This window comes from Eulemur rufifrons, chromosome 30 (assembly GCF_041146395.1).
Source record: "Eulemur rufifrons isolate Redbay chromosome 30, OSU_ERuf_1, whole genome shotgun sequence".
Lineage (NCBI taxonomy): Eukaryota > Metazoa > Chordata > Mammalia > Primates > Lemuridae > Eulemur > Eulemur rufifrons.
Genome location: NC_091012.1, coordinates 101,853,428 through 101,860,966, shown reverse-complemented (window position 1 = coordinate 101,860,966; position 7,539 = coordinate 101,853,428). Strand labels below are relative to the sequence as shown.

General features: G+C 47.2%; 1 non-coding gene across 1 annotated transcript; it reads right to left on the bottom strand.

Moving 5' to 3' along the window:
* Nucleotides 1–6,677: 6,677 nt before the first annotated feature.
* Nucleotides 6,678–6,781, bottom strand: LOC138379380 (small nucleolar RNA U13). Its single transcript, XR_011232140.1, has one exon. It is a non-coding gene; the product is annotated as a small nucleolar RNA U13 (small nucleolar RNA).
* Between the last annotated feature and the right edge of the window lie 758 nt (nucleotides 6,782–7,539).

Genomic DNA, 7,539 nt, shown 5'->3' with positions numbered 1-7,539 from the left:
TCTTTGTTTTCCTGGTGGGTCTGTATCCTCAGGTGTGTGATCTCTGAAATGTTCTAGAGATCTGTGTTTAGAGGTGTGTGTCTCTGAGTCTATGAGGTGTTGGGTACCTGTGTCCGGAGAATGAGCTCTGTGAGTGGTTTTGGATTTTCAGTCTTAGCGTGCAAGCTGTCTGAGCTCATGTGGATTCTGAGTTCCATGATGTGAGGTTTTTGAATAATTCTGGTTCTGCTTCCAGGCATGAGTTTTCTGATCTTTTTAGTGGTCTTAGTTCCAGAAAGTGAGGTACCTATATTAGGGGTCTGTTTCCAGGCATTGAGGTCAAGGAGCTGTATCAGTGTCTTTTTCCCAAGGTGTGAGGTGTCTGGGTTTTTGAGTGTCTGCATTCCTGAGTATGGAGTCTCATAGGCTATTTGAGTTTTGTTTCTAGTGTCTGAACTCTTTGATCTATTTATGGGTCTTTGTGCCAGCTTGTGAGGTGTCTGAAATGTTTTGAGGTCTGTATCCAAGATATGTGGTCTCCATGTTGTTGTGAACACTGTCACAGGTTTTAGGGTGTCTGAGATGTTTGGAGACCTTTGTTAACAGAGTGCTAAGTCTCTGAGCTGTTCTGGAATCTTTCTTCTAAGATGTAAGGTCTCTGAGTTTTTGAATGGCTGTGTTCTTGAGGGTGTTGTAGAAGTGTTTTATGATTTGTGTCACAAAGTTTGGGCTCTCTGTTTGGGTGCAAGATCTCAACACTTTGCAGGGATGGTTCTCACATTATGAGGTCTTGGAGCATTTTTCCCCCACTTGCTTTTCCTCCATTAACAGCGTGTCCTTTAGGTGGTCCTTCTAGCCAGTACAGGTGCATCACCTTCATTCTGTTTGTGTCCAGGCCTCTGAATTGTTTTGTGGTCTCTGTCAAGAACATGTGGTCTTTGCCCAGATTATTTATGTATATCCCAGGTGGCGAGGTTTCTGAGCTGTTTTGGAGTCTGTGTCCAGGGTGTGAGGTATGTGAGCTATTTGGGATTTATGTCCCAGTGTGGAAGGTCCCTGAGGTGTTTTGGCCTCTGTCCCAGAGTATGAAAGCTCTTTGAGATGTCAGTAGGAGTCTGTGACCAGAAGATGAGGTCTGTGAGATGACTGGGAATGTATGTTCCGTTATGTGAGTTCTCTGAGCTTTCTGCCAGTCTTCATTTAGCCAGAGGTGAGGTCTCTAGGCTGTGTTTTGGTCTGTGTTCACAATGTGAGCTCCCTGAACTGTTTTGGACTCTGTGTCCCATGGTGTGATATCTCTGAGCTCTTTTTTGCTGTGCCCAATGATGTGAAATCCCTGAGCCATCTGGAGTATGTTCCCAGTGATGAGGTCTCACTCTGTTTCACAGCCAACGGGTACTCTATGGTTTACCTTTATTCATTTGCCCTTTTCCCCCCTAGTTGTTTGTTCCTCCCATTCTTGTGCCCGCAAACCTGTGCACTTGTGTGTGACTATTTCTTTAGAACAAATACTTAGAAGTGGAATTGCCAGGCCAAAGGAGTCGTATTCAACAAATCCCCTTTTGAGCATCTATTGCGTGCAGGGCAGTTTTAGGCACCGGGGAGACACCAGGGAGCTGGAAATTCACATATCCCTACCCTAGTGGTGCTGACATTCCAGTAGGGAGGAGTGTTAGTTTTCTATTTTGACAAATGCACACTTCCATCAGTGGCCTCAGGGGACTGAATGCTTGTTTATGGGCCGGCGCTTGACAGCAAAGGGTTACACGCGCGGCTCTTTGCTCTCAACGAGATCTTCAGGTTATCGGGCTAGGACGGTCCATTGCGGGATGTGCGGGGTGGGCTGGGGGCGGGGAGACAGAGATGGAACGTGAACGGGAGGAAGACATGAAAGAGTCTATTCAGTTGTTTTGGGGTGAACAGAAGATTGATTTACGCGACACTGACATGAAAAGTCCTTCGTAGGTCGCACACACAAGAGTGTGATGGGTGGGAATGAAGAGTTAATGGCAAGACAGTGCATCTCCGGGATAGACTATTGCGTGATGTGGAGATGGAACAGTCCACTCCGGAAGGTACCACAGGGGAGGGGTCATGTATTTTGGAGGACACCATTGTGTCTGTGGAAACACGAAAGGTCTTCTCATTCCGCGAGTCAATCGGCCTCTAACCTAGACAGAGGAGAGAATGGCGCTGCCTTGACCAACCCCAGCCCCAAGCGGACCCCCGCTTCAGCTTAAAGCCTCCACCTATCTGTAGCCGCCACCGCCATGATCTTATGGTCCCGCCCGCGTTGGCGCTAAGATTCGAATCAACTGCGGGAATACGGTAGGGGTGGAAGGCCACGGAACGGTGATTGGCTCAAGGATGAGTTAAATAGGGCGGGATCAAGTCCCTCCCTGAGCTCTGATTGGTCACTGCAAGCTTGCCTACACAAGCTCTTCCTGGGTACAGAGGGGTTTTTTTCCGGAATCACGTGGAGGTTACGAGCCGGGTCCTCTGGCTGTGTGCTCCCATTGGCTGCTCGTTTGGCGCAGGTGCTGTGGCTCCTGGGTTGACGTTCAGGGTTGTCGAGGCAGGGCTTCGGCTCCTGGAGACCGTAGGTTCGAATCCCGTTTAGGAACTTCAGCTTGTGCACCTCTAAAAGAAGCTGGCATTATTGGCTTGTACTCAAGGGCTAGCACAGAGTGTGTCGGGTAACCATTTCCATTCTATTTTACTTATTCTTTTTTTAAAAATAATACTGCATCCCATTATATTGATTTCAGGACTCACTCACTGTTCACAACAGCACTGAGAAAAACTCTCTCCAGGATCCCTGGTAGCTGTCTTTAAGTCTACCTGTAGGTCTGTGTCCAGCAGATAAGGTTCAAGGCAATCTCATAATCCTCCTTCTGGTCAGCCCCCCTCCCCGCCGCCGCCCCCCCCCAGAGAGGATAACTTGGAGGCTTCGTGTGTGTGTGTGTGTGTGTGTGTGTGTGTGTAGAAGTAGGGTGAGGGGGTGGGCCATAAACGACTAAAGAGAGGCATGGGGCTTGGGCTCGGTGGCTCACGCCTGTTAAATCCTAGCAGTCTGAGAGGCTGAGGCAAGAGGATGGCTTGAGCCTAGGAGTTTGAGGTTGCAGTGAACTATAATGATGCTACTGCACTCTACCCAGGGTGACAAAGCCAGACTCTGTCACAAAAAAAAAAAAAGAGAGAGAGGTATGGTTTCATGCTCTGGGATGGTGAGAGGCCTGTGGCAATTAAAAGGAGAATTTTTGAGGAGGGCAAGACAATTCCAAAGAGTACACTTTTAATGATGGGATTTTATTTTGTTATATTTATATTTCTTTAAAAATTACATTTCTTTTATTTACTTTTGTTGTTGTTAGAGTCTCACTCTGTCATCTTTGGGTAGAGTGCCGTGGCATCAGCCTAGCTCACGGCAACCTCAAACTCCTGGGCTCAAGCGATCCTCCTGTCTCAGCCTCCCGAGTAGCTGGGACTATAGGCGTGCACTGCCATGGGTATAACATCTATAAACAGAATGTGAAATCTCTCTGCTGTTTGGAAATCTGTGCCTTAGGGGTTTAGATATTTGAGATGTTTGTGGGTTTCTGTGCTAGAGTGTGAAGTGTCTAAGCTGTTCATGGATCTTTGTCTTTGATTGTTCAGGGTTTTTTTTTTCCCCCTCTTAAAACTGAATTTCATTTTTCTTTTATTGGCATTTTTCTGACTGCTGGAGGAGCTTAACATTGTTTTCCATGCTAAGTTTTATAAACTCTCTTTTATGTCTTCTGATCATTTTTCCTTTTTAAATTTTTTAAAATTTAAAATCATTTTAAAAAGGATTACAAAAATAGTACAGAGTTATTGTATACCCTTCACCCAGCTTCCCCTGATGTTAACAACTTACATGACCAGAGTACAGTTTTTTTTTTTGTTTGTTTGTTTTTCGAGGCGGAGTCCCACTCTGTCACCTGGCTAGAGTGCCGTGGCGTCAGCCTAGCTCACAGCAACCTCAAACTCCTGGGCTCAAGCGATCCTCCTGCCTCAGCCTCCCGAGTAGCTGGGACTACAGGCATGCGCCACTATGCCCGGCTCATTTTTTCCATATATATTTTTAGCTGTCCATATAATTTCTTTCTATTTTTAGTAGAGACGGGGTCTAGCTCTTGCTCAGGCTGGTCTCAAACTCCTGAGCTCAAACAGTCCGCCCGCCTCGGCCTCCCAGAATGCTAGGATTACAGGCGTGAGCCGCCGCGCCTGGCCCAGAGTAGTTTTGTTTTGTTTTTTCAAAGCTACTTTTAATACTTTGGGGTGAGCCCCACAGGAATAAAAAACACTGGGAAGGGGTGACACCGTCACCCCCAGGAGTGGCCCAGGGGGAGAGAGGCTACCTGAGGGGAAGGAAGCAGAAAAGGAACCCGCTGCAGACTCAGGACAAAGGGAATGCCATCGGTGCTGGGACCTGTGAGCACTACAGGAGGAAACGCGAGTGTGGTGGGACTGGCTCCAGGCACACAGGCAAGAGGGTTGGACACGAAGCCACAAAGCTACTTGGGTTCCTCCTCCTCTCGTTTGCCTGTTTCTGCTTCTGCTGCATGATCTCCGAGTCCCTCTGCTTGCGTGAGGCAGCAGAAAGCCCGTCATCTTGGCGTTTTAGTCGCTTTGCTTTTTCATATTCTTCTGGCGGGCGAGCTCACACTGGTTACCGGGGGTCATGGCGACGGCAGCGGCTCCGGCCGCCTCCCTTGCGTTCTCCTCCTTCTGTCCGATGTTCCAGAGTACAGTTTTTTTTTTTTTTTTTTTTTTTTTTTGAGACAGAGTCTCGCTCTGTTGCCCGGGCTAGAGTGAGTGCCATGGCGTCAGCCTAGCTCACAGCAACCTCAAACTCCTGGGCTTAAGCGATCCTCCTGCCTCAGCCTCCCGAGTAGCTGGGACTACAGGCATGCGCCACCATGCCCGGCTAATTTTTTCTATATATATTTTTAGTTGTCCATATAATTTCTTTCTATTTTTAGTAGAGACGGGGTCTCACTCTTGCTCAGGCTGGTCTCGAACTCCTGACCTTGAGCAATCCACCCGCCTCGGCCTCCCAGAGAGCTAGGATTACAGGCGTGAGCCACCACGCCCGGCCCAGAGTACAGTTTTTAAAACCAGGAAATGAACGATGCTGGTGTTCATGAGCTGTTGTTCAACTGCTTGGTATCTTTGTCCAGGGTGTGAAATATCTGAGCTCTTTGGACTCAGAGCTCGCTTGGGTTTTGTGTCCCATGATGTGATGTCTCTGATTGTTGTATGATTTTAGATGCTAGCTAGGTCTTTCATTTTCTTGGTGATCTTTGTCCTAGAGTGTGATGTCTTTGACCCATATTAGAGGTCTATTCAGGGATTGTCTTCTCCAGCTTTTATGGGCTTCTGTGTTGAGGGTGTGAGGTATCTTGAGCACTTCGGGAGGATTGTATTCAAAGCTGGGTGCACTCTCAGCTAGTGTTTATTGGCCTCTATCAGAAATTATGAGGTCAGTAAATACTTTAAGGTTCTGTATCTAGAGCAGGGCTACTGAACCTCGGGACCATTGACATTTTGGACCAGAAAATTCTTTGTCATGGAGGGCTGTTCTGTGCGTTGTAGGATATGGTATTGGTTTACTAGGGCTGCTGTCATAACAAAGTATCACAATCTGGGTAAACAACAGAAATGTATTGTCTCACAGTTCTGGACTCTGGAAGTCTGAGAGGTGTTGGCAGTGTTGGTTCCTTCAGGAGGTTGAGAAGCAGAATCTGTTCCATGCCTCTTTCCTAGCTTCTGGTGGTTTACTGGCCATCTTTGGTGTCCTTTGGCTTTTGCTGCATTACCCAGATCTCTGCCTTCATCTTTCTTTTCTTTTCTTTTTTTTTTTTTTTTTTTTTTTGAGACAGAGTCTCAAAACACTGTTGCCTGGGCTAGAGTGCCATGGCGTCAGCCTCGCTCACAGCACCCTCCAGCTCCTGGGCTCAAGCGATCCTCCTGCCTCAGCCTCCCGAGTAGCTGGTACTACAGGCGTGCACCACCACGCCCATGCCCAGCTAATTTTTTCTATTTTTAGTTGCCTGGCTAACTTTTTCTATTTTTTAGTAGAGATGGGGTCTTGCTTTTGCTCAGGCTGGTCCGAACCCCTGACCTCAAGCAATCCTCCCGCCTTGGCCTCCCAGAGTGCTAGGATTACAGGCGTGAGCCACCGTGCCCGGCCTTCTGCCTTCATCTTTACATGGCATTTTCCCTGTGTGCGTGTGTGTGTGTGTGTGTGTGTGTATGTGTGTGTGTATCCATCCAAATTTCCCCTTTTCATAAAGACACCAGCCATAATTGGATTAGGAGCCACCCTACTTCAGCATGACCTCATTCTAACTTAACTAGTTACATCTGCAACAACCCTATTTCCAAGTAAGCTCACAGGTACTGGAGGTTAAGACTTCAACATATGAATTTGGGGGGAGGTCGCAATTCCACCCATAACAGATGTTTAGCAAGAGAGAAAGAGGAAGGAGGAAGAAGAGAGCAGCCCCTGACATCCAGAAGTGGGCCTGGCACCCATAGACAGCTAGGCCATGTTATTCTCCTATCAGACATAATCTCACAGAATACCAGCCACAGATAAGGTTAGTCTGAGGCCGTGATAAAATGAGACAAAGCAAAGCCACTTTATTTTTAAATTTAAAAAAAATTTTTCATGGCAGGCAGGTATTGTGCCATTGTCGTATCCAGGTTTGAGGGAGGCACATCTCACATGTGAGTGTGAAAACCCAATTACCGGGCTCATGAACTACAAAAGGATCGCAAAGCTACTTTATAATGTTATCTAAACATAGCCAAAAATAAAATCACTGTATTAACCATAAGATACCAAACATCCCCCTTCTCTTGGTTAAAATGAGTGCCTGCTACTTCTTTATCAATTATAGCTTCAGCCTCACTCTAGCCTGCCCTCCCCATAGATGAGATTTATGGAGATACCCAATCATAAAATTTCCCCCATTTTCTGACAGCATCCAATCTAGAATGAGCCCCCACTTCCTTAGATCCTCTCCCAAACCACTCAGCCAAAGCCCAGATGCTATCCTTGTTTCTTCCTAACACTCCCTTACTGAGATGTCCCAGGGTTCCCCATGGAGTGAGTTCTTCACTGTAATGAGTAATAATCCCAAATTGTTCAACCACAGGTATGTTCCTGGTAGGGGGTCTGTGGCTAAAGGGCACTGGCAAACAACATCCGTGGCTTCAACCCACTGGATGCCAGTAGCACTCCCTCACACACTGTTGTGACAGCCAAAATGTCCCCAAATATTGCCAGATGTTCCTTGGGGTAGGGGGCAAAATTGCCCCTAGTTCAGAACCACTGGTCTGGAATATGATGTGTTTAAGCAATTTGGGGGGTTTTGCCTGAGGCTTGTGTTCTCCAAAAGGTGTCTGGGTCTGGGTCTCAGAGTGTGAGGTCTCCGGGCTGTCTTAGGGTTTCTGTTCCAAGGTCTGAAAGCTTTGCACTCTTTGGGGTTTCTGTATCAGGAAGGAGTGACCTCATCATGAACCAAAATC